Source organism: Megalobrama amblycephala, linkage group LG9 (genome assembly GCF_018812025.1).
Source record: "Megalobrama amblycephala isolate DHTTF-2021 linkage group LG9, ASM1881202v1, whole genome shotgun sequence".
Lineage (NCBI taxonomy): Eukaryota > Metazoa > Chordata > Actinopteri > Cypriniformes > Xenocyprididae > Megalobrama > Megalobrama amblycephala.
Window position 1 is genome coordinate 25,508,400 of NC_063052.1, and position 14,839 is coordinate 25,523,238.

Here is a 14,839-nt window from a genome sequence, read left to right on the forward strand (position 1 = left end):
ACTTGTTGCTTACTGATTTGCATGTAAACTATTATGATTTGATGGTTGCAAACTGCAATAAAATTCACAGAATCACACATATATAAAAATAACGACTTTATTTAACAGTTTGAACTGTCAAATGCAGTTGACCTGGTGAACAAAGTGCAGGCTTCCGTGTGTACTGTACATCCGAACACCGGCTCAATATCGGCCAAAGCTGTACACGTGAGTACTACGACGCATGCGTGTGATGCTGACGCAGGCGTTCGGACGTAAACACGGAAGCGCTGCACTGCATTTACTACGTCAACTGCGTATGACAACAGTTCAAGTAGTTATTTTTGTTTTGTTTTTGCACACAAAATGTATTCTCGTCACTTCATAACATTAAGGTTGAACCACTGTAGTCACGTCGACTATTTTAACAGTTTTTACTACCTTTCTGGACCTCAAAATGTGCAATGACATTGCTGCCTATGTGTGGTTCACATACCCTCGGATTTCATCAAAAATATCTTAATTTGTGAACGACGGTCCATACATGACGAAATATGAGCTATATTCCACATCTTCTGTCACACCGTAGCTTTGTGAGGGTAACAGGCTGAAATTTAGAAGAAGAGATGTCTGATTTGTGAACAAAATCAGATTGAATCAGCTTCATTGAATCAGTTGATTTAGTTCACATAACTGGTCTTAATGATTTGTTTATGAATCAAACAAATCTGGTTCTTGAGGTCGACTTACTGACTCAATGTTACTATTGTGTAGCTTTAGAAAGCTTGGAAAATACTGCAGAAGTCTAATTGTATGGTTCTTTTGTGTCCTTTTTTTAAGCTTGACATCTTCACCCACTCAGTATATAAAAAAAGCGAGGATATTCTCTGAGAATTTTAATTCAGTTTCAGTTTTACTTATTAAATTTACATTAAGTTAAAATGTTGATGAGAAATGTTTTAGTTAACTATAATACCCTTGATTTACACTTTGTTTGTTATCACAGTTGTCTTGTGACTGTAGAAGTGATATTGTGACAGTAAGTGGCTTGCAGATACACTAGTGTGGTTGGCGTGGTCTAGCTGAACTATAATCTGAAAGCATTAACTTGCTCTCTAAAAAAAGCTCTCTGAACAGGGATTAGATTATCATGGTAAGGCCAGCTCAGACTCTCTTTCTCTGTCTCTCTTTTTGTCTCTCACTCCCCTTCTTTTTTGCAAACACTTTCTCAGCAAATGAAGGTAAAACAGAATAAATGTGGCACAGGAACAGGAAAGGTTGCAAAAGTGGGCCATTCTTTGATTTTTAACTCAAAAAATTGCAAACCATATTAATGTTTTATCTTTGCGTTGAGCATATGTTATGGCACAGAACAAACTAAAACTCTTCATTGGGTTTATAGCCTGGGGGCGAGCGACTGCTGATTGGAGGGGTTGCAGAAGCCACCTGGGGCAACTTAGGGGTTAAGTGCCTGGCTTTGGGTTGCCAGATCTGTATGACCCATATTTGGCAGAGCAAAATAAATAAATAATATTCTTAAAGGTATAGTTTACTCAAAAATGAAAATTCTCTCATCATTTACTCAGGTAACTGTCGAAAGCATCCAAACTGCTAAAAACAAGCTAAAGCTATAGCATTCGATCAATTCTTGCGTTATATGAACTTCACATAGCGCAGCTCATCCCTACACCGCCTGTATGCTTTATTGCCCTTGATGGCAGCCCAAGTGGGACACTCTTCCTCAGAACCGCCTGGCCTCCGTAAGTATATCTGCGCCCTTGGCGAGAGACGTGATCACGATCGCTCGGTTAGAGAGTGCAGGGCAGCCAGATGTCTTTCTCATGGCCTTCAAAGTATTGTCTCTCCAACTGTTTATTTATTAATGTTGAGTTCACACTGTGATAACTCTCACCCTGCAAATACTGTTTATTATACCAGAACCGTGAAAAGTGGCAAGTTTTTAAGTCTTTCCCCGCCAGCATTTATTTTTAAGTTTCCAGCAACCACCATCATTTTTGATCATTTTCACAAAACTTTCATGACCAATATTTTGTTGAATAAATGTCTGAACATACAAAATATCAAAAGAACGGAGCCTCTAATATTAAAAAAAAAAACATTTCCTAGCTTCATGCATTATTTTTATTTTATTTTCATCAACGAATGTGGGTACATCAAATAAAAAAGCAGAAATTTTATCAAAAAGCTGAAAAAAATTGCATGTTTTTTAAAAACTACAATGAATATAAACAATGCTTTTATTGCATGTTTCTGCTTCTTCTTCGCCTGTGTTTTGATCTAGAGATTCTGTAGTCTTTCAGAAGATGTGTAATAGTGCCCCCTGCCATATAACTGTGAAAACACGGAAAGCCGGAAAATTCCATTAATGACAGGGAAAGAGTTAAAGACTTATATATATATATATATATATATATATTATATTATAGTCTTTAACTCTTTCCTTGCCATTGACGTAATTTTCCGGCTTTCCGTGTTTTCACAGTGTTCTGTGTTTTATATATATATATATATATATATATATATGGTGCTTGCCTGTGCATGGTATAAAAGCCACCACGATGCTGTTATAAGGTGCGTCCCAATTGCGTACTTACGCACTATTCTATGACGTTTTTAAGTATAAATAGTGCGAGTAGTGCATTCACACTGAAAGTTCCAAAAAGAAAAAGTACACTTTAAATACCTGGATGATGCACTAAATTAACAGAAAAAACGATGTGTGGAATGTTGGACACTTCGTGCATTCCACTGTCGCAGCTTTGACTCTATTGTTAAATGTATTCAATGCATTTACGTGTATTCACGCACTACATGGATGAGTACATAGTGCACAAGTACATAGTGTATAAGTGCATAGTGGATAGTGCGTCATTTGGGACGAAAACTATATAACTATAGTTTTGTGGGTCGTTGCCAGGGCATTGCTATGAGGTGGCTAAAGGGTCCTGAGGTGTTGCTAGGTGGTTGCTATGGTGTTCTTTGTGGTTACTTGCTTACCCATCCAAGTTAAAAGAGCCCTCCCCCAAGTCTTTGACATTCTGCTCTCATATGACTATGGACGCTCTTTCTATTAAGTGCTTAGAAAAGCAATAGCACATGATTTGAGGTATTATTCGTGTCTGTAGCTAAAAAAAGTGTAATACTTTGGGTGAGGGGTTTGTTAAAATTCCCATGTATGAGTAATAATAATAGAGATACTGAAGCTTACATTAGCAAGGAAAATACCTGGGGCAGATCTTGAAATTTTTGGACCTTGGATTTGTCCTATAAAGTGATCCTACTATCTTATCCCTCTGATGCATGATGTCTACTACAGCAAACAACCATTTCAGCCAATGGCCAAAAAGCCATTTTTAAACATTCAGGGTGTGATCTTACATCCAAACTACCATGGGTGACCCCATAATTCTATATGACAATCATAGTGTTTTTATTATTGCTATTATTTATGACAACATAAATTCAATATGGGAAAGTATTGCACCAAGTACTGATGGAATATTTAACATGATAATCTAAATCAATGGACAGATATGCAACTCTCTCAGAATATTAACAAAATTAAAAAATAAATAAAATCAAATATATAAAAACTTATTTTTAATTAAGATATATGTGGTTTGGAAATAAAAATAACCATAATGAAAGTATTTTGTTGTTTTTTTACATTATTAATTCATGCATCAAGAGGTTTAATACAGTAAAGAATATGAATTTATGCTTTAAGCTCATCGTCACAGTCTCTGAACAAGCTCAAGTTTCTTAAAACGGCTGGTTTCTCTCACTCTGGTTAGTTCAGAGAAGGACAGGTAATCTAACACCATGAAAGCCATCTCAATCGCTCTCTTTCCCTCCCTCTTCTCTGTTCTTCTTTTTCGTGTTCCTGTTCTGGTAAGAGAAGATCTGTCTCTTTTTTAATGAAACTGCCCCGTCACACCCATCTCCCATCTGGTATGTGTGCATATATGTGTGTGCTAGATGGTGGGAGGGGGAGGCTGGTGTGCTTATGTGTATGAGCATACATATAACCAGGGGAATAAGTACATGTGTGTGAGTGTGTGTTGTCATTTCAGCAGGAAGCCTTTACTCTGATGAGAGGTCTCACTTCCTGTTTATGGAGCAACCACTGGAGCAAAACAATAGCTGGAATTTTGATGGATCGGCAGAGAGGACGCCCAACTCGCGCCCTCCAGAAAAAAAGCTTCAGTTTGTCACTATTGCTTACAATACAACAACACAATCTATTCTCATACCAAAAATTAATAATTAAAACTATTTATTTATTTATTTTGGAGTGAATCCTCTGGACTTTTCTTACAATTTTAGTGAGATTCATCCATTTACTTTACTACAGCTCAACGACAACAATAGCCTCTCGTGCTATTGTACAAAGGGCTGTTTTGGCTCAAGCCTGATCAAAATGGTGGTGTCGAGCATTCCCCTCGCTGAGGGATATGTCATGTCGGGCTCTCTGGGATTTGAGGTCAGTCCAGCTGGACGTCTGGTGCCAAAATGAGGTGGATTACACCCTTTAATCCCAGTTACCCCAAGGAAGTGAACTAAAGCTTCCAGCGTCCTTCTCCAAACCACAGACTTCATTCAGCTGATGAACCTCTTTAAACAGGCTTGGTGAAGTGTGACACAACAGTGCTACTATCACTTGTCACGATACAAAAAAAAAACAGATGTAAAAGAGTTTTGCCCTCGGGGGACCAGCGGCACCGACTGCCGAGATGAATTATATATTTACACTGTATCATGTGACGAGTGTTAAGACTTAGAAGCCTTGTCAGGAAAATACATGTAGAATACTTCTGTCAATTCCTTAGAATTGTCAAAATGAGGATGTAAAAAGTTTGGTGACAATTTTACAATAAGGTTGCATATGCAAACATCAGTTAATGCTACTGCTAGGCTACTACTGTTAGTTAATGCATTAACTAAAAGTATAAACTTTAATGTCATGAATTTATTACGTAGAATACTATACAAAATAAATGCTGTTCGTAAACCAAACTTTTGTCTTACACTGACATGAGAATTTTCTGTAAATTTATGTATCTTCCTACAAACAAAAGGGCTGCCTAGGCAACTATATTGATATATTGATTTCAGATATAACACTGCAATAGCGAGACTTTTTTTAAACAAGAGTTTACTGAAGATCCTGGAAGTAAAAGTATGCACTTGCACTAGAAAAATGCACAAGAAACTCAGAAACAGACTTCAACAACTTGAGAAATTTGAACAGAAGGGATGCACTGTATTGGATATTAGAGGTTTGGCACTGAATGCTAGCTTTATTTTTCTCAATAAGCGAATTCCCTTGAGCTTGAGCTATTAATAATCTCTGAGCTCTTTCTCAGAGGAACAGCTGTTGGGGAAGCTGAAATTTGCAAATATTCCCAACCTAGGCTCATTGGAAAAACATGCCTCTAACCACATTTTTGCAAAAACTCCAAAAATGTACCTTTACATATAATTCATTGCATTTTCCAGGTGAAATGAAAACTAGTGATAGTAAAACACTGATAACTTTTCTTTCTGTTCACACAAATTGTATTTACTGAGGCAAATTAATGATTAATGAAGACCTATATTTTCCATAATTAATACATTTTGACATTTGCATCACATAACCAGCTCTATAGACCCTTTTAATGTTTGTACACAATGATGACGTAGCAACGTATGCGCGCACATTTTGGCAACGAAACTATGGTGTCAAGCTACGCGAGCGGATTAAGCAACACAGACAGAGAAAGTTATTTTAAAAAGTTGACTTTATCAAATGGTATCCGGCTACCAGATCCGTGTACTATAGCGGAGTGGATAGAAGATGTTAGCAGATGGCCAAATATACAGTGGCCACATATACGTATTTAGTTGAGAAACCGAGCGTGTACACCCGAGAGAAATTATGAGCATATAAATCATATAAATCACATCTAACACGTTAGAACCACTGGGGAACAACACCACTTCCATTGCCAAAATGCGCGCGCGACTATTTGATCACGTGGGCTGTAAAAGGGTCTATATGTATGGCTTTACTGACATAGTAAACTTGCTCAGTACCTCACCTGGTACAGCACTGCACGTGCAATGTGGAGCATTTGGGTAAGAGTGAAAGACATAAGTCCTGATAAAAGAGCTCAAATACTTGTAGAAGCAAGCTAAAATGGAATTACTGCCTCAGAATATGCGTTTTTATCTCACGTTTTCTTTTTGTTAACACTATCGGTTAGTTTTATTGTAGGATTTAGTGTTGGTGGAAAGTTTTCAAATGCAATTAAACTTTTACTTCCACTCACCACGATATCCACAATTTCCAAAGTAATAAAATGTTGTCAGATTAATATTCATATGTTTTGGATAAAACTGAACACATTTTAGTGTCACACAATGGTTAATTAAGTTCGAAAGAGTTGTGAGATTTTCAAGAAGCCACATAACATCATTTTGCAGAAATGTCACCACAAGCCTGTTTTTCCACTGAACCTAGGATGAATATTTCAGATCGTTTTTCCACTTTAAAACCAAAAAACTTTGGCCACCCATATGACCAATACTCTCCCTTCCCATTTACACAATCACTATCCTTTCAAAATAATATCATAAATCCATTTTTAAAGCAACGATCAATCAAAGCAGCATCAAATATTTAGCTGCATTAAACACAAAGTACACAAATGAAGATATAACGTGCAGTGCTTTTCGACATGTTGTTTTACAGACAAACTAGACTCTGAATAATTTACAGCAGCAAGGCCTTGACATCCACAGGATCCAATTAGTTGAAATCCACATGCAATCAGTCCACAGGAAAAAGGCACAACAGGGACATCTCCAGAGAGATGAGACACTATTAGCAAGTTTCTAAAATACAGAGGAGTGCATTGCATAAAGACAAGAGCAAACACACTGCTGCTTTAACAAAACATGGAATCCTTGAAATCAGATCAGTGGACAAAGAATGTGATACTCGTATACAAATAACTCAGACACTCAAACAAACCTCTGATAAGACTGAGTAACAGCTGTGCTTTAAATAGCAACAGCTATAGTGTTAGATATTTTGTTTGATATAGTATAACATTTTGTATAGCACTATAGTGTATTATGATCTGCTAAGACATTTGCTTTTGGTTTTGTAAAATGTATTTTTTAAGTAATCAGTTTAAGTAAAATAAATAAAAGCATCTGGTTGTTAAAGGCAAAACTCGGACCAGCTGAATGTTTGTCCTTCCCAAAGTTTTAAAACAACTTTCCACAAATCATGTGAAGAACTATTCAGATTGTTAATGGTTTCCTTCAAAACAAAGATTGTAACTATGAATTTGTTTCTTCTGCTGAAAACAGATCATTTGAAGAATGTGTCAACTGTTTTTCTGCAGACAATGAAAGTCAATGGGGTCTGATGTTGTTTTTTGTTCCACAAAGGAATAAAAATCCATACAAGTTTAGTTCAACACAAGAGTAATTAAATTACGACAGTTTTCATTCTTGGGTGAACTATTGTTTAAAAGTCATTAACACAAAAACTGTATCACTAATCTAAACATTGAAGTTGGTTATGGTGGTTACAGCCATCACTAACAGTGGCACATGAGAGTAAACTACTAAAACAAAACTAACAAGGCAAGTCTAGATAGCAGAATCCGTCCTAGACAGTTCACAAAGAGATCCCATACCAGAAAGTACCAATGTGAAACTAAAATTCCTTGTGACTTTATCAGTCAGATTGGGTGGTTTGCATTACAAGCTCAAGAGAAAAAGAGCTGTTTCAGTTCTGTCTAAGGGTGGAGTTGCCACAACTGTTTGTGTGGTTTCCAGCCAATGGCAACAATGACTTGTTTCTATAATCTCAAATGGAAGATTTGTTAGACATTGTGTGATTATGCACTACTGAATAAAGTACCATAAAGGGTTCTTAGCATAGTATAGTCAGGTTTGGTCTAGTGTGGCATTGTTATGGCTTGATGTTATGTGGTTTGGAGAGTATTATGTTCTAAATGTATTACATGATCTGGTTTATCCAGGTTTGGTTTGCTATCTAATTTGGCCTTTCATGGTATCATATGATCGGTCTTTGCTGCAGTACCATCTTTCAGCATTGCTATGGTCTGGAAAGGTCTGGTCTTAGTTTGATATGATATGGTTGTTTATGCTGCAATGAGGTAAAGACACAATTAAAGGGTTAGTTCACCCAAAAATGAAAATTCTGTCAGTAATTACTCACCCTCATGTTGTTCCACACCCGTAAGACCTTCGTTCATCTTCGGAACACAAATTAAGATATTTTTGATAAAATCCGATGGCTCAGTGAGGCCTCCATTGACGCAAGATAATTAACACTTTCAGATGCCCAGAAAGCTACTAAAGACATATTTAAAACAGTTCATGTGACTTCAGTGGTTCAACCTTAATGTTATGAAGCGGCGAGAATACTTTTTGTGCACCAAAAAGCCAAAATAACGACTTTATTCAACAATATCTAATGATGGGCGATTTCAAAACACTGCTTCGTGAAGCTTCGAAGCTTTACGAATCTTTTGTTTCGAATCAGTGGTTGGGAACATCTATCAGTCATGTGATTTCTGTAATTGAGGCTTCGTTACATCATAAATGTTTTGAAATTTCAATGGTTCTCCACTGGAGGGCGCGACTTTGGCAGTGTTTTACAATTGCCCATTACTAAATATTGTCTATATTTTGTTCTTTTGGCGCATAAAAGTATTCTCGCTGCTTCAGTCACAGTCACATGAACTGTTTTAAATATGTCTTTAGTAGCTTTCTGGGCATCTGAAAGTGTTAATTATCTTGCGTCAATGGAGGCCTCACTAAGCCATGTTAATTTGAATAAAAATGATAAAGATGAATGAAGGTCTTATGGGTGTGAAACAACATGAGGATGAGTAATTAATGACAATTTTTTGGGGGGTGAACTAACCCTTTAAAGGGGACAGTTTACGCAAAATTGAGAATTACACCAATTGCACAAAACTTTGGAGTTGATGATTTTTCAGTGTTTCTGAAAGAAGTTTCTTATGCTCACCAAGGCTGTATTTATTGGAGCAAAAATCGAGTAAAAACAGCAATATTGTGAAATATTATTACAAGTTTCCTATTTAAATATATTTTAAAATGTAGTTTTTCCTGTGATGGAAAAGCTGAATTGTCAGCATACTCCTGTCTTCAGTGTCACATGATCCTTTATAAATCGTTTGAATATGCTGATTTGGTGCTCAGGAAATATTTCTTATTGTTATCAATGTTGAAAACAGAATTTTTGAGGAATAATAAGTTTAAAAGAACAACATTTTTTTAAAATATTTTGTAGTAATGTAAATGTTTACTGTCAATTTGGATCCATTTAATGCATCCTTGCTCAATAAAAGAATTTCTTTCTTTCGAAAAATAAATAAATAAATCTTACTGACTCCAAATTTACTCAACATCATGTTGTTCCAAACCCAGGACTTTCTCTCTCCTGAATAACTAGGATGGTCTTTTCCATATGATGAAAGTGAATGGGAAACCAGAGCTGTCAAAGTCTTAAAACAATGAAAAAAGCACCATAAAACTATACAGACAATAATTTTCAAACAACAAATTAAATTTCTGTTTGTTTCTGACACAAAGCTATTGTGTGGCTTAGAAGCCTTGGAATATACAGAGTTTATAAGCATCTTTTAAGTTCTTTTTTGTTTGTTTTTGTTGGAGCTTTACAGCTGCAGTGGCCATTCACTTTCATTATATGGTGGAACAACATGAGATGTGTGCATAAATAAGATTTTTGGGTAAACTATCCCCTTAAAAAGGCAAAAGACCATGGCAATGGTACAGAACAACTCTACTAACTACATGCTGGACACGATGGCAGTGAGGTCATGGTCAAAAACAGGGATGTGTGCAGTATACAGTACCAACCTGTTCCTGTTGGAACGTTGAACAGGAAGATACACACTGCCATCACTTGTTGTGCTCTCTTGTGCCAAAGCTGTGCCCTGCTTAGCTCTCTCTGTCTCTCTCTCTGCCCACTGATGCCAGCTCACTCATGTGCCAAGCCCTCCACTAGACACTGGGCATTATGCACGCCCAACACAGCTGATACACACACAAATCCTGGATACAATCATTCCAAAACAGTTTTTTATCATTAAAACACATTTGTATTTACTACAAGTAATGAACAGTCATGACACCACCAGCCTGTTTTTCCACTATACTGGGTGATGCTGATTAGTCAGCACTACTGAATTAAAAGACACGGTATCTGCCATCACTTGAATAAATTCTGGTTTAGTCAAGAGAGATAGCATCCCTTTGTGTACATATAAAACAAAACATGGGCAGATTAAGACATGTATTTCTGCCTTCACACTCCGGAAAAACAAGTACAGCAGTAGGTTTACCTTACTATACTGGTTGAGGCGGTATTTACTGCCATACAGTAGATCAAAACACAATTACAAAACAGTATTACTTTAATATGAAGTGGAATTACTTTTTGTAATAAATAAATAGACAAAATAATGTATTTTTAAGAATTATTTATTTAATACACCAAAATGACATTACATATTGATTATACTACATGAAAAATTGAACACATGTATTGCGTTATATATCAAAATATCAAACCTGTGACAAATAAATGATGCTAGATATTTTTTAGAATGAACTTTTCCGATCTTTGGATTTTTCCAATTAGAAATTCACTTCACACATGTGTAGCAGAGTAACCACAGCTGTAGATCATCACATTAACAATGGACGTGATCCGCCAAGACAACTAGAACATATCTAAATAATTATTTTGTGAAATGTTTGCTTGAAATGTGTTTTCTTTGAAATAAATGGCAATTGGTTTGATATTTTGTTATGTAATGCAATGACATTGACATACATATTTTTTTTTGGAGCAACTGTATGTATCTAACGCTGTATTTACTACAAAACACTGACCATTTAGTGCCTAATCAAAAACAAACAAAACCACAAATAGGTATATAATCAAATAAATATCAACCAATTTAGGAAGACATCTGTTCACTCTTAACCTGGACGTCTTAACTTAGCAAATTAAATTCTTCATGCGGAGTCTCTCCTCCCCCTCAGCTGCACTTAATCCCAGTGATTAAATCATTTTTCTTCAGTCCTAATTTTGCCTGTTACAGGGCTCTGATGGAGGATGGGCGTGCTCTCTATTGATTGGTGGGTTGAGCAGATTACCCTAATAGCGGGATTACCGCCCACATGTTGACCACGCGTGTTGGAGCTGCTCGGCCGTGGTGCCAGCTCCCCATCAGATGGCCCGGGGGAGCAGTGAAGACACACCACTCAATGAGAGCGTGTGTCTGTTCATCTGTCTGCAGGGTGCGCATTAACAAGTATTTGGCGACACATTAAGTTCTTTTATTTGCAAACTCATTAGTCATCTCAGCTGTGTTGTCAGTTAAGATGTAGTCAAGTTCACTAATGCTATAATAATTATCAAGTATAGCTTAGGCTATACTAAGGCTAGCACAACTTGCTTGGAACATGACGGGTCCTATGTTATTTAAAGGGTTAGTTCACCCAAAAATGAAAAATCTGTCATTAAGTACTCACCCTCATGTCATTCCAAACCCGTAAGACTTTCGGAACGCAAATTAAGGTATTTTTAATTAAATCTGAGAGATCAAACTTTGACCCTTCTAAAAGTTCATAAAGAGATCGTAAAACGAATCCATATGAATTGTCCAAATTTTCTGAAGAGACACAATCGCTTTATATGATGAACAGGTTGAATTTGCTTTTATTCACATATAAACATTGATCAGCGAACATAAACAGAAGCTCAACCAAACCTGCTTGACCCGTGAGAACAAACCTCTTGCGGAAGCTCAAACGTGCTCTGTAACACACGAGAATTAACCTCATTGGTTCTTGCACGTCATGCGAACATGCTTGAGGTTCCGTTGGTTTACCACAACTGATGTGTGAGTTGATGAATGTTTAAATGTGAATAAAAGCCTAAATTCAAACTGTTCATCATATAAAGCGATCGTGTCTCTTCAGTTGGACTGAACAGCTCAATTCATATGGATTAGTTTAGCGATGTCTTTATGAACTTTTTGAAGTGTCAAAGTTTCAGTTGCGTGGCTGTCAACAGAGGGACAGAAAGCTCTCAGATTTCATCAAAAAGAGCTTGATTTGTGTTCCAAAGATGAAGGAAAGTCTTACGGGTTTGAAATAACATGAGGGTGAGAAATTAATGACAGAATTTTCATTTTTGGGTGAACTAACCCTTTAATGTAGCCTTAGACTTAGCGCCCATGGACCGTTGGCTAAACAGCTGATGCGTAAGGCAAACAAAATGAGAAACACTTTGAAAGTTTCAAAGTCATCATATGACTTATGTTGAATTCTACAGGATTTCCAGGTACATGTGTCACGTCTTAACATTTAATGGGGGCTCGTCCGGGATCAACTGTAAATGTTGCATTCCCTTAATGCCCCTAGGCAAATCGAAAAGTTTTTGGGTCGTAACAGTCCACCTGGAAACAAAGCCTTTGTGACGCCAAACCACCTCATGGAAGAAAAATGTCGCTGTGTTTGACCACTTATCAGTATCAGCTAAATGCTGGATTTTCATAAGTATATGAAGTTCGCCTTGCACAATGTTCTTAAATGAAGAATAATTTATTAGATGCATACCGGTCTGTTATCGTAGGGAAGTCAACTTTACATTTTCACGCCCCTAATCATGCTGCAGAACAAAACAAACTGTGATGGGTTGCTTTACATGTCGGCCAGACGTCCTTTTGGGCGGTCCTTGGTCAATGAAAGCTGCGATGGAGTCCAGACATTCTGCCGTCAGTCTAAATGTCTGGCTATGCGAGACTACTACAAATGTAACCTGAAAATGTGCTTCATCTGGTACAGTAACATCTAAATAATCTGTTTTTATTCAAGTGGAAAATGTGATTTAATATAATTGAATCAAATTGAGTACATTGTGTTGCGCCAATAAAAGTAATTTAAATGCAGAAATACCCAGCTCTGACAGGGACAGAACTTTGACTAGAAAGAGTAATTTATAGCAGAATGTCCAAGCTGCTTTTTTTCCAAAATATTAAAGGGAATGGTGACCATCTTGTGCATAGTTTTTAGTGAAAAACTATTTAAATTTCAGTGATTTCCTCATGCAAAGCTACCGTTTGTTTAAATGATTTTAAATATATTGCACAACTCATATAATGCTTTTCTTGTACTTTTTTGTCCACCTGGGAGCTTGACAACCTCAGTCCTTATTCACTTCTAATGTATTGAGTAATGATGTAAAAGAGCAGCTCAGACATTCTGCCAAACATCAACTGTGTTCTACAGGTTATACAGGTTTTTAATGATGATGGGTAAATGACAAAATGTTATTTTTGTGTAAATGATCCCATTAAGGAAACGATTGAGCATTTTCATTTAACTCCCTCGCCGTAATTCAAACCAAAGGTGAATTAAGACCACAATTTATGTATATTTCCTTTCAGAATTATTGCTCCTGAGGGCAAATGTCTCTCAAACTCGGTGTGCGTGTGTCTTCGAAGCCATTTTCCTGATTATGATTCTATTAGACTGAATGTACAACATTCAGCTGTTTATCAAACAGACAGTTATTCAAATTAATCCACAACAGGTAAAACTGCACTTCAGTTGATGACATATGCATGACCCAATCCTCCAACCGTCTCTCTCATGTATCTGTTTCTGTACGTGGGTGTGTGTATGTGTGTGTTTATGTTTAATTGAATCAGCAATGAGAGGCAATGATGTAGCAATGAAACATTTAACAGCTTTGTGACATACTATAATACACATTACGCATACTGTAGCAATAATATCAGCTCATTAAATCTATTTCCCTACTTTGAAATAATCAACAGAATGCATCATAAAACATTACTGCATACACTTCACCAAAAGGATCTAACATTTGCGGCGCTCGTTATTATGTTTCTGAATCCAACTGACACTAATGGCTAAGCAGCCTCATATTGCTTCAGTATAACAAAGGCATTAAAATATTAAAGTTGCAAATGTAAGCTTTTCTCATGTGTCCAGATGGGGGAACTAGAAGCTTATTCAGGCCATGGAAAAAGAATTCCAGTAATCTACTGCTGATCCTTCACAATGCCACCCTTGTGCCTTTTGTTTTAGCCTCCCTATACTGCCTGTACTCAAAGCCACTGATAATGTTAATGGTCCCTTCCTCCAGCTAGCAGATCTTGAGCTATTAGGGGTTGCGAGAGGACTGGAAATGCTTGTTAAGTCATAGTAGAATGTCGAGGGGATGTACAGGGTCAACTTTGCAAGGTCACCACAAGTTCAAGCCATAAACCTCAAACAGAAAATAGTCTGGTGACAAAGGGAAATGTCAAATTAGGAACGTTATTTAATCCTCTGGATATATGCGGAAGATGCACATTCTAGACCAATAGGTATTTGACCAGTGTTCAAATATTTCAAATATCTGGGTCTTTTATTGTCATTTTATAAACAGCTTGGGCTCCATTTCAAATCAAAAGCACAATTCGGCCATCACTGTTTTTAACTTCTTTCAGTTTTTTTTTTTTCTTTCAACTGCTCATTCCATTCTCATTCAGAGAAAAAGATCTTGAAATCCAATAATCTTTCGACATTTAAATGGTTGAACCCAAGCCCTCAGGACCTTTTCAGAAGAAAAAGAAATCCACACAAAAAAAAAAAAATGCACTGAACATCTTATCACTTTTCCTTACATCTCGGTTGGGATTTCATAGGTTGCTTAGGTCTCTTCACAACTCGAACAAGCAGT

General features: G+C 36.8%; 1 protein-coding gene and 1 long non-coding RNA gene across 5 annotated transcripts in view; one reads left to right on the forward strand and one right to left on the reverse strand.

Annotated features, from left to right (window-relative positions):
* Positions 1 to 8,268, forward strand: part of LOC125275436 — a 69,422-nt gene extending 61,154 nt beyond the window's left edge. For both annotated transcript variants that reach the window (XR_007186451.1, XR_007186450.1), the window contains one exon: positions 4,074 to 8,268. This is a non-coding gene — a long non-coding RNA (uncharacterized LOC125275436). The remainder of the gene's footprint in view (positions 1 to 4,073) is intronic.
* The window catches only part of znf516 (zinc finger protein 516), a 42,808-nt gene that overhangs the window by 24,623 nt on the left and 3,346 nt on the right, over positions 1 to 14,839 (reverse strand). The window lies entirely within an intron of this gene.